The sequence below is a fragment of the Triturus cristatus genome, chromosome 9 (genome assembly GCF_964204655.1).
Source record: "Triturus cristatus chromosome 9, aTriCri1.1, whole genome shotgun sequence".
Taxonomy (NCBI): Eukaryota; Metazoa; Chordata; class Amphibia; order Caudata; family Salamandridae; genus Triturus; species Triturus cristatus.
In genome coordinates, this window is record NC_140592.1 from 587,550,304 (window position 1) to 587,571,461 (window position 21,158).

The following is a 21,158-nucleotide window of genomic DNA, read 5'->3' on the forward strand; positions in this document are numbered from 1 at the left end:
TGCGATTTTTTTTTTTTTTTTTTTTTTAATTTTTTTTTGGGGGGGTTTTCAGGGTGCACGCACTGTGCGCACACCCCCGCGATTTTAAAAAAATATATATTTTTTTTTTGCCTTCGGGGTCCTTCAGGGACCCCCTGACAAAGGCTAGGGGGTCAGGAACTCTCTACCCTGCCCCCTTTTCACGTTCGCCACCTTCCTTTTTCACTCTCGCACTATAAACAAACAAAATGGCGGCCGACACTTCCTGATTTCGACCGATTCGAACGTTGACTAACATGTAACCACCAATCAGAATTACGCTCGCGCACGTTAGGGTGCTCGCACGGTGCTTGCACAGTGCGCGCACCCTGCGCGTGTATAGATATATATATGCTTTTAAATGCTATTTTCTCCGGAAATACTGAACAGATTTACACCAGACCTGCAAAAGGCACTTCCTTGACCTTATGGCTACCTCTCTGCCGAATTTCAAGTAATTCTGTTCAGCCGTTCGGGCTGTAGCTGCGACTAAAGGTGCTATGGAAAAATGCATGGGGAAAACGCGTTTTGGGACCCCCTTTTTTCTCGGCCCCCGCTTGACGAATCACCCCGAGACTTTCAGGGTAGGAGCTGAACGAAGCGCCCCATTAGTTTTGAAAATTTCGCGAGGATTCGTCAACCGGCGCCAAAGTTATTCAAAATAGAATTTTGAGATTTCCTATGGAAACACGGTCCTAACTATAACTATCTACTGGCGACCGCCAGTAGATAATATATATATATACATATTACCTACTGGCGGTCGCCAGTAGGTAGTTATAGTTAGGACCTATTATCAATAGGAAATCCGCAACATTTCATTTGGAATAACTTTGGCGCCGGTTGACGAATCTTTGCGAAATTTTCAAAACTGGTGGGGCGCTGCAGTCCGCTCCTATCCTGAAAGTCTCGGGATGATTCATTAAGCAGGGGTCGAGAAAAAATGGGAGTCCCAAAACGTGTTTCCCCATGCAATTTTCCATAGGAACCTTTAATCGCAGCTACAGCCCAAACTGCTGAACGGAATTACACCAAATTTGGCAAAAAGGTAGCCCTTGGTTCAGAGTCGTGCCTTTTGGTTAAATGGTGTAAATCCGTTTGGTAGTTCCTGAGAAAATCAAAAGTAAAATCACATCTATATCTGGGCAGAGCCTAACCACACATCTCATCGTGATATCTGATTGGCTGTCAGCACTTCATCCAAGAAGTGTTGGCAGCCATCTTGGGACCAATATACATGATAGCACCTCATTAAAAAGCATTGCAGTTAATAGAAGGTTTTAAGACTTTAGTTACATTATAAATCATTTGTTGATGGTACCATACTCATTTTAGGAATTGTGGTGTGTTCTAAGGTGATTTTACCATGTGTAAAAGCCTTCTGCTGGGATATCATGAATCATGTTTGAGAGAAAACAATGTTATCATGCTTTTCCCACAGAGGTTGGGAAGGTGATCTATAAGCTAAACTGAGAGCATATTTTCTGTAAATTCACATTATCTTTCTCAGTCATGTGAGAATGAAGTCTGACATTCTCAGTAAAACATGTACATCCAACAAGGGCAGAGACTGTCAGTTGATTCCTTTGTGTTCTACTGCAGCTTCCCAGAGTGTTCTAAAGAACAACTAGAGCGCTAACAGTCCAACTTATAACAAACGTATTACACACCTGAAGCCATCTTGATTGGAATAAAGTGGTAACTCTTAAAACATTTAATTTAAAAAGGAACAAAATGAGGGGGTTCATTTTGCATAGACACTATGATTAGTGCTGCAGAAAGAAAAATTAGGGCACATTTTGAGTGACTTCTCACATCCTCTTCTATTTCATAAAACAATTCTGACATGCAGACTGAAACATGCACTTTCAATACCAGCAGCAGACTTATCTGGTGAGCAGTAGATTTACTATAGTGATCTAATGAGCATCTAGAGTGCTAACATTCTGAATTTATGGCAAATGTGTGACACATCTGAATGCCTTCTTGATGGAATCAAAGAAAAAACTGAAAGTATTTCCTACGGAGGAGACTGTACTAAATGAGTAAATTAGGAAACTTCATAACAAATAAGTCTCACAAGATGGCCACCAGAGACAAAAGAGACCAAATGTAGCACAAATATCAACCAGATGTAGCCTAAGTATAGCCCAATGACAGAGTGTCCCAGAGTGTTCTAAAGAACAACTAGAGCGCTAACAGTCTTACCTATGACAAAAGTATGGCACACCTGAAGCCATCTTGATTGGAATAATGTGGTAACACTTAAAACATTTAATTTGCAAAGGAACAAAATGAAGGGGTTCATTTTGCCATAGAAATTATGATTAGTGCTGCAGAAAGAAAAATTAGGGCACATTTTGACTTCTCAAATCCTCCTCTATTCCATTAAAAACATTCTGACATGTAGGCTGAAATATGCACTTTGAATACCAGCAGCAGACTTCTCTGGTGAGCAGTAGCTTTACTACAGTGATCTAATGAGCAACTAGAGTGCTAACATTCAGAATTTAAGGCAAATGTGTGACACATCTGAATGCCTTCTTGATGGAACCAAAGTAAAAAACTGAAAGTATTTCCTACTGAGGAGACTGCAGTAAATGAGGAAATTAGGAAACTTTACAACAAATAAGTCTCCCAAGATGGCCACCAGAGAAAAAAGAGCCCAAATGTAGTACAAATATCACCCAGATGTAGCCCAAGTATAGCCCAATGACAGAATGTCCCAGAGTGTTCTTAAGAACAACTAGAGCGCTTACTGTCTTACTTATGACAAACGTATGGCACACCTGAAGCCATCTTGATTGGAATAAACTGGTAACAATTAAAACATTTAATTTAAAAAGGAACACAATGAAGGGGTTCATTGTGCCATAGAAATTATGATTAGTGTTGAAGAAAGAAAAATTAGGGCACATCTTGAGTGACTTCTCAAATCCTCTTCTATTTCATTAAAACAATTCTGACATGCAGACTGAAACATGCACTTTTAATACCAGCAGCAGACTTTCGTGGTGAGCAGTAGCTTTACTACAGTGATCTAATGAGCAACTAGAGTGCTAACATTCAGAATGTATGGCAAATGTGTGACATATCTGAATACCTTCTTGATGGAATCAAAGTAAAAAACTGAAACCATTTCCTACTGAGGAGACTGCAGTAAATGAGGAAATTAGAAAACTTCATAACAAATATATTTCCCAAGATGGCTACTGGAATCAAGCTATCCTGGCTGAAGAGGGGTGAAACCCCGAAACTGGTCTTAGGATGCTTGTTTGCAGTCCAGGGAGGACCTGGCCTGGCAGTTCGGGATGGACTGTTCCCATTGGGCACAGGGTCAAGACTGATTTGCATATGGCTGGGTCCAAACTGGAATGGCATGGTGAGCAAAACAACGATGGATTTAGGCCCATATCTCTGTACTGGGATGAATGTATGACATTGTTCTGCATTCTGTCCATCAATAGTTCTTTTTGCATTTGTCACCCTGAGTGGGACGGGTATGCTCAGACGTGAGTCCCGTGCTCTCCATGCCACTGGAATCAAGCTATCCTTGCTGAAGAGGGGTGAAACCCCGAAACCGGTCCTAGGATGCTTGTTTCCAGTCCAGGGAGGTCCTGGCCTGGCAGTTCGGGCTGGACTGTTCCCATTGGGCACAGGTTCAAGACTGATTTGCATATGGTTGGGTCCAAACTGCAATGGCATGGTGAGCAAAAATCAATGGATTTAGGCCCAGATCTCTGTACTGGGGTGAATGTATGACATTGTTCTGCATTCTGTCTATCAATAGTTCTTTTTAAATTTGACACCCCGAGTGGGACGGGTATGCTCAGACATGAGTCCCGTGCTCTCCATGCCACTGGAATCAAGCTATCCCGGCTGAACAGGGGTGAAGCCCCGAAACTGGTCTTAGGATGCTTGTTTGCAGTCCAGGGAGGACCTGGCCTGGCAGTTCGGGCTGGACTGTTCCCAATGGTCACAGGGTCAAGACTGATTTGCATATGGCTGGGTCCAAACTGGAATGGCATGGTGAGCAAAACAACGATGGATTTAGGCCCAGATCTCTGTACTGAGATGAATGTATGACATTGTTCTGCATTCTGTCCATCAATAGTTCTTTTTGCATTTGTCACCCTGAGTGGGACGGGTATGCTCAGACGTGAGTCCCGTGCTCTCCATGCCACTGGAATCAAGCTATCCTGGCTGAAGAGGGGTGACACCCCGAAACCGGTCCTAGGATGCTTGTTTCCAGTCCAAGGAGGTCCTGGCCTGGCAGTTCGGGCTGGACTGTTCCCATTGGGCACAGGTTCAAGACTGATTTGCATATGGTTGGGTCCAAACTGCAATGGCATGGTGAGCAAAAATCAATGGATTTATTCCCAGATCTCTGTACTGGGGTGAATGTATGACATTGTTCTGCATTCTGTCTATCAATAGTTCTTTTTAAATTTGTCACCCCGAGTGGGACGGGTATGCTCAGACATGAGTCCCGTGCTCTCCATGCCACTGCAATCAAGCTATCCTGGCTGAAGAGGGGTGAAACCCCGAAGCCGGTCCTAGGATGCTTGTTTCCAGTCCAGGGAGGACCTGGCCTGGAAGTTCGGGCTGGACTGTTCCCATTGGGCACAGGGTCAAGACTGATTTGCATATGGTTGGGTCCAAACTGGAATGGCATGGTGAGCAAAAAAAACGATGGATTTAGGCCCAGATCTCTGTACTGGGGTGAATGTATGACATTGTTCTGCATTCTGTCCATCAATAGTTCTTTTTACATTTGTCACCCCGAGTGGGACGGGTATGCTCAGACGTGAGTCCCATGCTCTCCATGCCACTGGAATCAAGCTATCCTGGTTGAAGAGGGGTGAAACCCCGAAACCAGTCCTAGGATGCTTGTTTACAGTCCAGGAGTACCTGGCCTGGCAGTTTGGGCTGGACTGTTCCCATTGGGCACAGGGTCAAGACTGATTTGCATATGGTTGGGTCCAAACTGGAATGGCATGGTGAGCAAAAAAACAATGGATTTAGGCCCATATCTCTGTACTCGGGTGAATGTATGACATTGTTCTGCATTTTGTCCATCAATAGTTCTTTTTGCACCAGAGACAAAAGAGCCCAAATGCAGCACAAATAGCACCCAGATGTAACCCACATGTAGCCCAATGACAGAAGTGTGCAAAACACTTTTTATTTTTTGTGTTTTTGCAGTTTTATATAGTGCAGACTTGTCAGGTATTGGAGTGCTTTACATGAGCATTGGTTACATCACACAAGAATAAATTCATTTTGGTTGTAGACATGGGGAGATTAAGTGATTTGACCAGAATCACAGAATGTCGAGCTGAAGCAGAAACTCCATCCTGGTTCCCCAGTTGCAAAGTCTGCAGCTCTGGAAGTAACACCACATCCTCTCCCCTAAGTGCAACATTTAATCAAGTGGTCAACTGGATAAAAAACATAAAGATAACAAATAATTTAAAAGTGCTTTGTTGCTATTTGAAAGCTCAGAAAATATGTCCTCATTTTAGTTTTTTAGAGCACTAACCATACTTTTAATGCAAATAAGACCCTGTCATATATGTAATTTCTAAAGGAAATGCTCTAGGTATTACAGTTTTGATTACATCAAGATGACGTCAGGCGTTCCACACTTTTGTAATAAATATAGAATGTTAGCAATCTAGTTGTTCATTAGAATACTGTTGAGAGGCAGAGGCCAGGGGCACCGACTCTGAAACTTGAAGGCAGGTAGGAGGGTGCAGAGGCAACAATTTGACCACACTGGGCAGGCAGGAAGGGCAGTGGCAGCACAACAGACTATGGAGGGCAGTGGAAAGAGGGGGCAGGGGCAACAAACCAACAATACAGGACTGGCAAGAGAGGCTGTGGCAATATAATAGACCATTGTGGGCAGAAGGAAGAGGCAGTGGTAGTACAACCATACATGCCAACAAACCAGTTTCAGCCAGGAAACGTCCAATGTTTTTAAGCTCAAATGGGCTTTATTTGATCTGTCTCCTGTCTACAATTTCCTCTTTTTCAATGTATCTCAAAGGGGAAAATCAATACCCCCATTTTTTTCAAAATCTCCCTCTTACCAAGTTCAAAATGTTTGAAAGTATGGTACATTGTATCATGGAAGGCAGGAGGAATTAGGGTAGGGACATGGACTCAGATAACAGAGGACAGGAGGGACATGGAGAGGTGCACCAAACTGACCCTACAGGGCAGGCATCTGGGTTTGCAGCAGCACAATACACCACACAGGGCATGCGGGACGGGAGTGCAGCACAACAATCCATAGAAAGCAATAGGGATGGGGACAGGACCATGCACATGGACAACAGAGAACAGAGGGGAAAGAAGCAATGGTAGCTAGCTGACCATAGTGGACAGACAGGAGATAAACCTGCAGCATAACAGACCATAAAGGGCAGGAGGGACGGATCAGAAGCATTACTTTTTTTTTAAATATTTTTTTTTATAATTTTTTTTTGTCCTCATATGCCACCAAGGTTCTATATGCACAATCAAAAGGCTTACAAGCAATATGCTGTCACAGTTCATACCAACTGGGAGGGACAGACATGGAACGGGGGCCTCGTCCCACAGCAATAGGGCTTGACATACCAGCGATCACCATACCATAACCTCAGGAGTTCAGCCAGGGTGCTACCTAAGTGCTGAAAAAGGAATCAGAGCACCGCTTATACCAAGCAGTGGGATAGATGGCTTAATCATTGGACCTGGGGAAAAGAAAAAAAAAAAAAAAAACCCAGAGTCTCACTGATCCCATTTAAGAAGGTGCCAAAAAGATCTTTTGTCTGGATTCCCTGCTCTAGCCAAATCAAACTTAGAAACATGCAGGGCAGAGGCGTACCATTCATTGATAGAAGGTGGTGAAGGGTCCTTCCACTTTCTGCATATCTCCCTTCTAGCCAGTAGTATAGCGTAAAATACTAGCTTCTTCGCCAAGCTGGAAACCCCCTCTAAGATTCCGAAAATCACCAGCTGGGGATCTAAAGTTATTTTGGAGTCTATTGAAGACGACAGGATCTTACAAATGGCTTCCCAAAACTGAGACAGAAGGGGGCATTCATAAAACATGTGAATGTCAGAAGCTGCTAGGAATCCACATCTAGCACACACCACTATATTCCCCTGAATAAATTTAGAAAGTCGAAGGGGGGAATAATATGCTCAGTGGATAGTAAAGATGTGTTTCCTACGCAACCACGCTGGTTTCACCACATCCCACAGCAATCTACAAGATGTTCTCCATAACTCTTGCAAATCAGTGTTACTTATATCAGCCCCCCAGAGTTCATCTGGAAGCATGAATACTCCATCCATCTCATCCAAAATCAGATTATACCAAGACGAGATCTCCTTCTTAGCAGGAGGTCTATCAATTAACAAAGTAATAAGGGTACTATAACCACCTACTGGGAATTTATTTTTTCGAGAGGGCTGTGCAGTATAGGAGCGAGACCAGCTGGACATCTGCAGATATTTTAGCCTAGCTCGGCCAGGACCAATCTTTCTACTCAAACACTCCCAGGAGAGCAGTTCCCCCTCAACAAATAGATCTCCCCAGACCTCCACCCCTGCCTCTCTAATAGGTACTGCAAGTGAGTCTCCCAACCAGGGTGGATTATCGGGCAGATCCCATAAGGGAGTCCTACAGCTATAGTACCCTATTTTAATGGATTTTGAAACCTGGGCCCAAGTCCTTGCCATTCCCAAAAGAATTTTCAATTTAATTTTTTTAAAGAACTTGGGATCTCCAAATTTCAGTAGGAACCCAGACTGGCTAATCCCCTCTCCCCTAAGCAGAGTGGTATATAGAGTTCCCACCCCATACTCTAATGTTTTTTTTAACAACACCCTGGCATGAGATAACTGGAACGCCCAGGCATAGACCTGGATGTCCGGGGCAGCCAGCCCCCCCTTTTCCCTGCGCCTCCTTAACTTTTTCCACGAAATTCTTGGAAGATGTTTATTCCAGATAAAGGTGTTAATCTCGGCCTGAAAAGTTTTAATAGGGTTTGGATCAAAATACAGTGGGATAGTGTTGAAAAGAAAGGAGATCTTTGGCAAGACAGCCATCTTGAGCAAGTTAGCCCTTCCTAATAAAGACAATGGAAGATGGGACCAAGACTGAAGCAACTTACGGCAGTCCTTAGCTACCTTGGAAAAATTTATATTTACGATCTGATCTATATCTTCCACAATATCGAGGCCCAGGTATCTCAATTTATTTCCTGGCCGAATACCCGAGATACAAAAGCTCTGATCCATACCCCAGGTTAAATTCTCGGTTTTTGAAGCGTTGATCTCATACCCGGACACTACCCCAAATTCCGAGGCTAGCTTGACTATTTCCGGGAGAGCCGTATGGGCATCAGAGGTGAAAATGAGGATATCATCAGCGTACAGGGCCACTTTCCTTTCCCAACACCTGTACGCGAACGCCTTGATGTCAACATTATCCCTTAAATTTTGAGCGAATGGTTCAACGTATAAACCGAAAAGAAGTGGGGAGAGGGGGCAGCCCTGTCGCGTACCCCTCGAGATGTTAAAGGGGTCAGATAAGATGCCATTGATCAGTATACAGGCACTTGGGATCTAATATAATAGACTGATTGCCCGGCGAAACCCTGCTCCCACATTGAACTCTGCCAAGGCCTCCGACAGATATAACCAATTAACTCTGTCGAAGGCCTTGGTGGCATCCAAGGTAAGAACCGCCAGGGGGAGAGACTCCAGAACTGCCAAGTCGATAGCCCCTATTAAATCAAAAGTTAATTCATATAGCTGTCGCCCCTTGACAAACCCTTTCTGATCCGGGTGTAAGATGTTGGGGGCAACAAGAGCTAATCTGTTGGCCAGAATTGAGGCAAATATTTTATAATCGACATTTAGTATGGAGATTGGCCTATAGGAACCACATGCAGTAGACGGTTTGCCTGGTTTTAAGATTACAGTAATAGACGCACTGTCCCATGATGTCGGGGGCCGACCACCATCCAGTAAAATATCGTTAAACAGTAGTACCAAGAAGGAGACAAGTTCCCGCTCCAGGGCTTTATAAATTTCAGCCGGTAGGCCATCTGTACCAGATGCCTTCCCCTTTTTGGCATTATGTATAGCCTTAATAACTTCCTCCTCCGAGATTTCACTATCCAACCTCTCTCACTTTGCTCATCAGAAAGTGCTGGAAGTGTAATCTTACTGAGCCAATCTTTAATACTAACTGGACTGATGTTCTTATCCTCACAGTAGATATTTTGAAAGAATTCTCTGAAGGCGGATCTAATATCGTCATCCCGGGAGAGTTGGGAGCCATTGACATTAATCGCCTCGATATTATTACGAACTTGGTCTGTTTTGGTTTTCCATGCCAATAGCTTCCCTGCTCCTTCTCCATACTGGAAATGTGCGAGCTTACTGGCCTCCCATCTTTCTTGTATCCGCTGATTTAAGATAGATGCAAGGTGGCCCTTTAAAGAAATTAATCTTCCAGACAAAAGAGAGCGATCCTCTGGTGTAATGGAATCAGCGTCTAGGTCTAACTGAGTCTTAGCGATATTTGCTTCCACTGATGTCACTGCCTCCTTGTATTCCCTCCTCCTGTAAGCCATTTTGTTTGTAATAAGACCTCTCACAAAAGCTTTAAGAGAGTCCCACACCACTCCGATGCTTGCCGATCCTACATTTGTTGTTAAAAAGTGTCTCACCTCAGACTTAAAGAAAAGAACATCGTCTGGGTGAGAGAGTAAGGAGCGATCAAAGGACCAACTTCTAGCCGGCAAACTTAACATCGATATAAGCTCCATGGCTACTGCAGAGTGGTCAGATAAATGTAATGGGAGGTATTTAACATCTTTAACAGAATCTACTAATGTATGGCTGATTAATACAAAGTCTATTCTGGATTGGTGGCGATATTTTTGATTTCTATAAGAGATACCCAGCTGTTCACCTGCCCTCAACCTCCAAATATCCACATAGCCATATTGCTTCATTTCATTAAGCAAAAAGGATCTAGATTTTGATGGAATTCGAGATCGACTATTATGCGATTTATCCAGAGTGGGGTCTAGGACAATATTAAAATCACCTGCAAATATTACAGGCTCTGGGAAAGACAAAAGGTGAGAAAAAATTACCTCCAAAGATGACGGATCATCCTGATTAGGACCATAATACCCCACGATAGTAAACTGACTGCCCAAAATAGAAAGGGAGGCAATAACCCATCTACCCGCTGGGTCAACCTTAAAATCTAACACTCTAGCCCTGAGTTGTTTTTTAAAGATAAGTGAAACCCCTCTACAAGTCAAAGACTGAGAAGTAGAAATTGAAAAGTCGATCCACTTATTCTCCTTAACTAACGTGTCCATTTCATCTTGAACCAGGTGCGTCTCTTGCAGGATAATAACCTGTGCCTCTGAATCCCGAAGATATTGTAGTATTTTTCTGGCCCTAGATTTAGTGCGCAGGCCATTTACGTTCCAAGATATTATCTTTAAATTAACCATCTGACTTTAACGCCTCTCAACCCCACCCAGGGACTTGGGACATCTCTCGTATGACCTAACCTAATGTCTGATAGTTGCATATCTGAAATTATCCTACACCCAGCAGAATACAATAGAGCACAAGGTTGGCACATGAGGAATTTTATGAAACATTTTACCCCGTGACCCCTATATCCCCCCACACCCCCCTCCCTCCCATGGAGAACCCTTGGTGTATCTAACCGGAACAAATCCAGTAGATAGCACCCCATCTCAAGCTCCCGTGACCCCCCCGACCCTGAACCAAGTTCCCCTCCAAAAGTGACCTAGTTGCACACATATTCTAACAAAATCTGTAATTGCAGGTATATGGGAATGGGAGTTTATGGATAGAACAAGGATAGAGCAAGGAAAAGGAGAAAACAGACTAGAAATCCTACCCTTCACCGAAAGTTTTTTTATTCCCTTTTACCATTTTTTTTTATTTTTTCATTTTTTTTTTTTTTGCCTGTCTCCCCGATCCTCTTTCCTCCCCTATGATAATTATGTTGTAGCCATAACTACCTCCTCTAATACCAAAGACTAAATTCAATACCTTCAAATCTACTAATATATTTTAACACTCAGGAGCCCATTTTTTATTTTTTTTTTGGTCTGAAAATTTACAAAGGGTACATATCAGCCAGCTGCCTTATTGCCCAATTCCAAAAGGAGCTCGTCAGCGGCTTGCACTGACCTGATGTTAAACATCTTATTGTTGAACATCACCTTGAGGGCAGCGGGGAACACCAGCTGGGCCGTTGCCCCCAATTTTCTAAATGCCTCAAGCCGCCTACCAAACTCCCACTGCTTCTCTAACATAACCCCAGAAAGGTCAGATCTAATGAGGAAAGTAAATCCCTTTCCAAGGAGGGATTTTTGTTTCAGGGCTAAGTTGAGGATCTGCTCTTTGAGGGCATAGGTATGGAAGTTAACCAAGCATTACAATGGAACAGACAAGCCAGGAGGGAGGGAATAGGGGTCTGCACGTGGACACAGAGGGCTGGGGGCAAGGGGGCAGGGCAGGAGCAGCAAGATGACCATGGAGGTCAGGCAGGATGGACACTAGAAACAAGACACACCATGTAGAGCAACAGTGAGACTATGATGCCATACACACAGACCATGGAGGGAAGGTGGGAGGGGGTCAGTGGCAGCTAGCTGACAACACAGGGAAGGTAGGAGGGGCCGTGGCAGCACAGAAGACCATGTATGGCAAGCGGGAGGGTTAGTGGCAGCACAATGGCTATGATGAGCAAGAAGGAGGGTGCAGGGGCATGCACAAAGGACCATGGAGGATAGAAGGGAGGGTCAGGACCTGGGCACAGACAAGAGAGTTCAGGGGAAGGGGCCTCACAACAGACCACGCGGGGCAGGCAGGAGGAGCAGTTGCAGCACAACAGACCAGGGAGGGCAGAAGGGTGTGGCAGTAAAATGGACCATGGAGGACTGGAGAAAGGGGATAGGGGCATGGAATGTGGACAGGCAGGGTGGAGGTGGCATGGACAGGTTACAGTCATCTGACAATGCTAGGCAGGTGGGAGGGGAGTGGCAGCTCAACAGAACACTCAGAGTAGATAGGAGTGGCAGGTCCATGGAACATGGTGGGCAAAAAGGATGGAGCCGGGGCATGCACAAAGACATCGGAGGGCAGGGGGAAGGAGAAAAGGAGCAGCAAGCTAAGCACAGAGGCTAAGCAGGAGGTCAATGATGGGGCATAGAATTGGGCAATGGAGGGCAGGAGGAGTGGACTGGTACATCATGCTAAATGGAGGGCAGTGGCAGCACATCAGACCATGCATGGCAGGAGGGAGTAGGCTAGTCCATGGATTCAGACAACAGAGGATAGGGAGGAGGTGGATGGGGCAGCAAGCTAACTGTTCAGAGAAGGCGGATATTAGGAACTTTATTGTTTTCAAAAGGTGTGTCTGTGCGAACTACTTAAAATATGAACAAGTATGCAGCATAATCTCACTTTTATTCAGGAAGAAGAGGATGTTTTTGACTGTGACTCCGGGCTCACTTGGCAGAAACACCCCCTGACCCTCCATCCCCCATCGCAAAATGTAATGCTCGTGAAAAGGGCAGGTGAACGCAGTGTTATATAGAATATAGTCCTGAGAGCACGATTGAAAATGAAAACGAGATATAGTGTACGGTACAAACTATGCACCAAAATGTGTGATATAAGATGAACCGGGCATGAAATATAATATGCAATACATTGTGCGCAATGACAGATTCATTGGTAAGCGCGAGATAGCACAGGCACTAGTGCATGCTATGCGATATGCATCTTGGAGTGTAATATGCACAGGGCAGTGTTGTGTAACCTAACTAGTCTCTAAAGTTGTAATATAAAATATGTGCTGGGGAGTGTAATGTTGCACATGCACTGTGACAAAGATATGGACCCCAGATTGTAATATGTATGGCATAGCGCTGTGTATTATAACATAGGCATCGAGGAGGGCACGTTAGATGGGGTAATATAACCCGTCCGAAGGCAAGTGTGGCATGACATATTCACGGGGTGGTGTTACAGTGCACATGGGCTAGAGAGTGTCATAGCATACGCACGAGCTGGTGGAATACAACACAGAGGTGTGTGGCACTCGACGGGCACTGGTTGGTGTTACACAGCATTGGGCTCAGCCAGGAGTGCGCTGTGACTCTCAAGTGAGGTTTTTCTCATTTCCAGAGAATAAATAAAAAAGTATTACACATCCGGCGGTGGATGTGTGTTTTATTAACCGTGAGGGGGGTTTCTTGCATAGTTTGGTCGAATTTTTGTCGAATCCCCTTTGAATGGCTTGGTATGCATGTGTATTAAATGTCCCCGTCAATAGCTACCCATGTTTGTAGAAATAAACAACAAGGGTGTCTACCTGGAGAGTACCCACCCGGCGGGGGCGCCGGGATTAGGCACGGTAGGGCGTCAGACATGTCAAAGCTTCACTAGCGGTGTAAATACATTCCACGTGGATTCATTGTATGCATAGTCGCCTTTTAATGAATATCACGCAAATCGCCATGGTGATAGGTACGTTTCTATAAATATATTTAAAAATAATAATAAAAAACAAAGGCCGGCCCCGGGGGATGGGGTCCTCGGGGCCATAAGCGGCCTGAGGAGGGGGTCCACACAGCCCCTCTCCTAAAGAAGTTTTTTTTAAAAAGGCCAGCCCCCGGGTCCGATTAAGGCCTCGGGAGGGTGGCCTCGCGGGCCCCTTCCAAATTTCTTTTTCCCCCCAAAAAATGAGGGGGCAGGCCCTGGGGGATGGGGTCCCCAGGGCCAATAAATTAGAAAAAGAAGGGGGGCCACACAGCCCCCCTTCTTAAAAAAAATAAAAAAAGATCGGCATCACGTCGGAGGCCACGCCCCCTCCTTGCAGCACTCTTCAAACACGTCCCCTGGCGAGTTGTAAGTTGGGGAATTAATTCCCCTTCAATATTGAGGGTCCCTGAGGGCCAACTAGCCCAACAGGTATCTCCAGTATGCACCAGGGAGCTGCGTTGCAGACAGGTGTTCTGAGGCCACGCCCCTTTTTACACCTCTCTGCAACGCAGCTCTGTGGCGCTTACTGGAGGTACCTTGTGGGCTAGTTTGACCCTAGGGACCCTTAGGATTCAAGGGGACTTAATCTCTCAACTTAGAACGGCCACATGGCGCGTTTACACAGTGGAGAAGGGAGGGGACGGGGCCTGAGGTGACGTGATCAAACACGCCCTATGGCGCGTTTTAAGTTGTCTAAATAATTCCCCTTCAATCCTGAGGGCACTTGGGGGCTAACTAGCCCACCAGGTGCTTCCAGTAAGCGCCACTGCGCTGCGTTGCAGAGAGGTGGTCCAGGCCGTGCCACTTTTTACACCTCTCTGTAACGCAGCTCTGTGGCGTTTACTGGAGATACCTAGTGGGCTAGTTGGACCCTAGGGACCCTCAGGATTCAAATGAACTTAATCTCCCAATGAAAATTGGCCACAGGGTGTGTTTACACAGTGGTGAAGGGAGGGGACGGGGCCAGAGGTGACGTGTGCAAACACACCCTGTGGCGCGTTTTAAGTTGAGGAAATAATTCACCTTCAATCCTGAGGGACCCTGGGGGCCAACTAGCCCACCAGGTGCTTCCAGTAAGCGCCACTGCGCTGCACTGCATTGCAGAGAAGTGGTCTAGGCCGTGCCCCTTTATACATATCTCTGCAACGCAGCTCTGTGGCACTTACTGGAGGTACCTAGTGGGCTAGTTGGACCCTAGGGACCCTCAGGATTCAAGGGGACTTAATCTCCCAACTTAAAACGGCCACAGGGCGTGTTTACACAGTGGGGAAGGGAGGGGATGGGGCCTGAGGTGACGTGTGCAAACACGCCCTGTGGTGCGTTTTAAGAGGTAGTTTTAACCCCCCTGCCCTATTATATACTAGGGGCTTACAGAGGAGGTCATGCTAATCACAGGGGGACCCCAACGCATAGTGTTCCCTAGTGTATGTAGGTATTTTCACTGCATTCTAAGTGTCTTTTAACATAGCACTGGCTCTAGGACTGTCAGTCAGGCTCAGTTACCACCAGTATCCGTCTTAAAAAGTTGAGGGTACAGGATGATTTTGCAAAGGCTTCTTTCTGCTCTTCTGTTTGTTCTCTTTTTTTTTTTTATTGATGCAATTAGATGTTACATAATACATTAGACAAAAACAAATATTATCAACAATTTAAACAGATGCTAAATCTTCAAGAGGCACCAAGGCCCGGTAAGAACATATCAGAACATGGGACGGGGAGGCATTATTTACATACATTCAAAAATACAATACAAAATACATCAAACTCTTGATCTTCCAACAATCCAGTCAGAGATTGGAGACCATATCTTTTTACCCATGTCCTGTTTTTTCCTCCCTTTCTGAGCATATAAAGAAATTTCAATGTTATATATAGCCAATAATCTAGATAACCATAGCTGGAAAGAAGGGGCATTTACATCTTTCCACCCTGAGGTGATTAATATCCGAAGTACTGCTACAGTTAAAAAGACCAAAGCTTCCTCAGATTTCCCAAGTTTTAACCTATTATCTAGACCCAATATCATCAACGAGGAAGACCATTCAACCCTTCGACCAAGCACCTCCACCCAAAATTTCGCTATCTCTCCCTGGATAGCTAATAACGAGCTACAGTTATAAAACATATGCGTCAGGTCTGCTTGAGCCAAATTGCATCTGGGGCACCTGTCATCACCTTTAACCCCCCACCTAAAAAGCTTTGCTGGAGTAAAATATAAATCAAACAGGGTTTTGTAGTGCTGGGCCCTCAAATTCGTAGAACGAAAGATTTTTTTATTTAAATAGAGTGCCTTATCGAGATCCACATCGGGGTTATCCAATTTCCGTACAAGAGTATTCTCCATTTTCTCAATATCGCTCTGTAAAGCATCCAGCAACGACAAGTAAACATTTTTAATTCTTATACCCCCTGTTACCAACATATCAATCAGAGGAACTTTAAACCCTGTTGGCCATCTGATTCTTAAAGCTTTAATGACACTGGCCAGCTGAACATAGGAGAGCCAGTGACTTGAAGGGATGGCAGCTCTACTCTGAAGTGCTTCAAAGCCGATCAACCCATCAGCCCCCACTATATCGCCTAATGTGCTAATTCCATGCTCCTGCCAGATCCGGATGTTCCTCTCAAAACCTCTACCCCGAAATAAGCTCGAATTACTAAGGTGCAAATACGCATGAATTTTGGGAATTTTACAAAAACAAGATATAGCTCTCCAGAGTCCCCATACTCCTTCCAGTATCTTAAAACGTGGTCTTTTATAATACCTCCGTTCAACCTCACACATCAGGAGACCATATGCCTTGCTTCCAACTAATAGCTCATATATAGATGGTGGGGTCTGTAGATCATCTTGCCCAGAATCATTAGGTTGAGTAGGTTGAAAAAGAATATACATTTCTGCCAGCAGACAGGACCAATGATACAATCTTAAATTAGGTAAGGTGAGCCCCCCCCTATCCCATGGGAGTGACAAAAGGTTGGTGGAGCGTCTAAGTTTCCCATATTGCCAGACAAATCTAATAAATATTGACTCTAGCCACTTAATAGTTTTTTCCTCTACTAACAAAGGTATCGCTCGAAAAAGATATAAGATTTTTGGTAACATTGTCATCTTGAGAACATTGACCCTGCCTATCAATGAGAGATGTAAAACATCAATTCTTTTGAGATCCGCTTCTATCATTTTCCCAAGTGGGATAAAATTCTCAGCTGTGATCTTATTAACCGCGGCATTAATTCTAACTCCCAGATAAATTGCTGAATCCACATATCTAGAGTCGGCTTTAACTATATTTGCTGTACAGATAATTTGGGTTTTAGATTCGTTTAACAGATACCCCGACCTCATGCCAAATATGTAGGCCATCTGAACCAAAACCCCAAGTGTCTGTTGTGGGTTTGTTGTAATCACAGCCAGATCATCGGCATATGCCATGATTTTGTTTTCAAATCCATTATGTATCACTGGTTCTATCCGGGGGCTAGCTAAGATCTTCCGTATAAGAGGGTCGATATACAGAGCAAAGAGGATAGGGGAACAAGGACATCCTTGGCGCGTACCTCTCGTTATATAGATTTTCTCAGAACACTCACCCATGACCACAACCCGGGCAACTGGATCGCTATACATTGCCCGCAGAGCTGTAATACAATTCGTACCAAAGCCTCTACCGATTAAAATCCGCCATAAATAATTCCAACAGACACGGTCAAAGGCTTTCTCTGCATCGAGCAGGATCATGGCCATCTCTCCTCCCTCTGCAGACTGAATGTCAAATAAGGTTATTGCCCTCCTAATATGATCTGTGGTACCTCGCCCAGGTACAAATCCATGCTGCCAAGGGGAGACTAGATCACCAATGAACCTGCCCAGTCTTTTAGCCCAGATTTTAGAATATAACTTCGTGTCTGAGTTAATTAACGAAATTGGGCGATAGGAGCCCGGTTTATCCTTTGGCTTCCCTTTCTTATGGAACACCACTATGTTCGTTTCTTTCCATGATTCCGGAGCCACTCCTGTACCCATTACCCCGTTGAAAAGATCACTGAGAAGCGGGGTAATCTCTGCCTCAAAGCACCGATAGACTTCTAAAGGTATTCCATCAGGGCCTGCTGCCTTGCCAACAGCTGACTCTTGCAGGGCTTCCGCTATATCCCCCCCGGAAATCTCCCTCTCTATCTCTTCTATTGCGGCATCCCCTAAACGAGGGCCATTATCAGCAATCTCCTCTGTCCCAGGTTCATTTAATATTGTTTCTGTGTATAATTTTTGATAAAAATTCTTAAAAACCTGGAGAATATCTGGAGGGTCTGAATATTCTATACCATTTTCTTCCATCTGAGATATAATATTTTTAGACTTGCCTTGCCTTATTTGTAAGGCTAATATTCTGCCTGCCTGTTCCCCTGTTTCATACCGTTTAGCCCTAGACGATAGATACTCCAACATTGCTCTCTGAGTAATCTCCTTCTGTAGTTCAGCTCTGGCTACCAATAGTAGCCTATAGCTCTCATTACTAGCCCTGTTTTGAGCGATATCAAAGGTATGTTGTTCCTCTGCAGCTGATAAATCCTCCAGACATTTTTCAACCTTTCTCCTGTCCTCTTTTCTCAACCTTGCTGCACAGCTTATTGTTTCCCCTCTAAAAGCGGCCTTAAACGCCTCCCAAACTCCATTTTGTGATGCACTATATCTATTGGCATCAAAAAAGTCAACCAACCATTTCCTGATATGACCAACATAGCGGGTATCCAATAACAGCTTCCTTTCAAACGTCCAACGTGTCCGAGTTTTAGGTACTCCTACCATTTGAAATGACAATACCAAAGGATTATGATCCGACAGGAATTTGGGAAGTTTAGAGATTTCTACCTTGTTAATTTCTGAGGAGGATGTAAAGAAATAATCCAATTTCGAATATTTTCGAAAAGGATTCGAAACATAAGTGAAGCCAGATTTAGCAGGTTCTTTCACACCCCACACATCAATCATCCCATGTGAATCCATAAGAGCTTTTATAGCCCTGAAAACTCTAGGTTTCCGTCCAGTATACGTTATGTTATTGACCCAGTCAGCCGAGATATTCATATCCCCACACATAATTATAGGGGGTATCCAATTTACCAACTCTACTTCTAGGAAATCAAAAATCTCCGGGTCGTCACAGTTTGAACCATAGACAACACACAGTGTCAAGCCTATTACCATCTCCACCAAAAGCCATCTCCCACTACTGTCAGTTTTAATACGTCTAACACCCCCCATGGAGGTCCTGGCTAAAACAGTGACCCCTCTGATTGTTGATGTTTGGGTAGTACAAGCTAATAGCTCAAAGCCATTGATGTGCATTAGGCTTCTCCGACCCCAAGGGAGGTGAGTTTCTTGTAAGCACACAATATCGAAATTATTAAGCCTCACAAACAATGCAAGTTTGTTACGTTTCCTCCAATCATTCATCCCCCCAATATTGACCGAACATATTTTAATACCTGACATCCCTAAAATATATACATATAACAAAAACCATCTGATCCTTTAGCGATTTAGCACTGTATTTAATCACTCTTACTTGTCCACAAAAATAACAAACTTCTATACACATCATATTGCATCCATATTTTCTATTTTCTGTTGACCTACCACCCTTACCCTCCCTACCCCCCCTCCCCCTGAGCCACCCCCCTTCTAGTGAAGCGCTCAGACCTAGTCTGTGCTTGGATGGTGCGCGTGATTTGCAGTGACGGCTAGCTGTTGAGACCAAGAATTAAACAGCAAAACAGCAAAAGAAATTGCTCTTAGTTCCCATCAAGACCCCGCTATTATTGTAACCTTCATAATAGCCGTGGGAGAACCCCCATCATCTTATTTTGAACAAGTCGAATAATAGAAGACAATCCGGATAATGATCCCTCCCCCGGCCTACTTAACATACTATTCCATTTTGTCAAGAGAGACCAGGTATTCTTTTGCCTTAATTTCTGAGGAGAAAAAGATCGTCTTCCCTGCATTAATTATTTTCAGCTGCGCCGGGTTTATCAGATAGGCTTGTAACTTTCTATCCTGGAATAGGCTTATCATCCCTCTAAGTCTCCACCTGCGCTCTACTGTCGCATGGCAGAAATCGGGACGGACAAAGAAAGAGACCCCTTCACCACTTCTTTTGGAGTCTGGTCTGGCTTTTTCTGCGATGGCTTGCCTCAAAATAAAGTTACCAAAGAAAACCAGCACAGCTCTCGGCTTATCCCCTTCCTTGGGCTTTTTACGAACAGTAAAGGGAGTACGGTGTACCCGTTGGATTTCGCTCGCCCAATTCCATTCCGAAAGCTCTGGGAATGCTTGCGCAAAAAGTTTGACCATATATGCCTTAATATCCTGACCCTCGACTCCTTCCGGTATCCCCAAAACTCTCAGATTATTCCGTCGTAGCCTGTTCTCCATCTCCTCCATTTTCCACTGCATGTCAACCACTTGTGCAGATTGGGTCTTTACTTGGTTGATCGCCTCTGCTGACTCTGCCTCCGTTGACACAATTCTCTGCTCCAGGTTAGATGCTCGATCCCCTATGTTTGCACATGTCTTAGACAGTTTCCTAACAACCCCCTGGATTTTCCTCATAGCGGCTTGGGCCTTACGGTTGTCCTGACGGGTCTCCTCACGATGTGAGATTATCTCTTTATGAATGGTTTCCAACATAGTCATATGAGCAGTGTCCGGATTGGGGGAGCCCTGTAATGCCAAAGTAGAGGAGTGATCCCAGCTAAGCTCACCTTGAGGGCCAACATGAGCTAGGGGTTGCTTTTTCCCAGGAGGACCCACTGGGGGCCTAGATGTAATTACAGGTGGGTCTAGCTCTAATTCACTTCCTGAGTCCAAAAAAGAGCTGCATTCGACATCATCATCGTCGGACCACTCTGCCCCCTCTGAAACAGAGAAAAAGCATTCACTAGAATCTTTATCTCTACCCTTCTCTCCTTCATCTTGATGAGCCCCAGTGCCAAGGCCAGTGCCAAGGCCAGTGCCAAGGCCGATATCCGGGCCAACAACCAAGTCAGCCGCCGCACTCAACAAAGTTTGCTGCCCGGCCTCTTGCGGACACAGCTCCCCTTCGGATTTTTTAGGATCCTGCTCAGGAAGGCCCCTATTATCGCTTGCAGCCTCTTGCAACCTGAGATCTTTATTAATCTCATCTCCAATAAACACGCCCTCGCTAAGTTCCCCCACAGTGTGCTGACAAGGTTCCAAGGATGATGCCTGCTCGCGAATGGTGGATCTATCCTTTAAATCATTTAGATTGACAATGTCAATAATCTCCGAGGGAGCACTATCCCTACTGTCTGCCGTACCTTGGGCTTTGGTCCCCCCTGCTCCTTACCAGTTCTTGAAAAGATGTCGGCTATTGAGGCTGTAGAGGATGTAGCTTGTCTGGTTCTCCCAAGGGTTTGTTGACTGCTTTTTAATGAGCCTGCTCGGCCGTCTTTTCCACTCCCTTCCTCGTTCCCTGCCACATTTCCTCCTTCTTGAA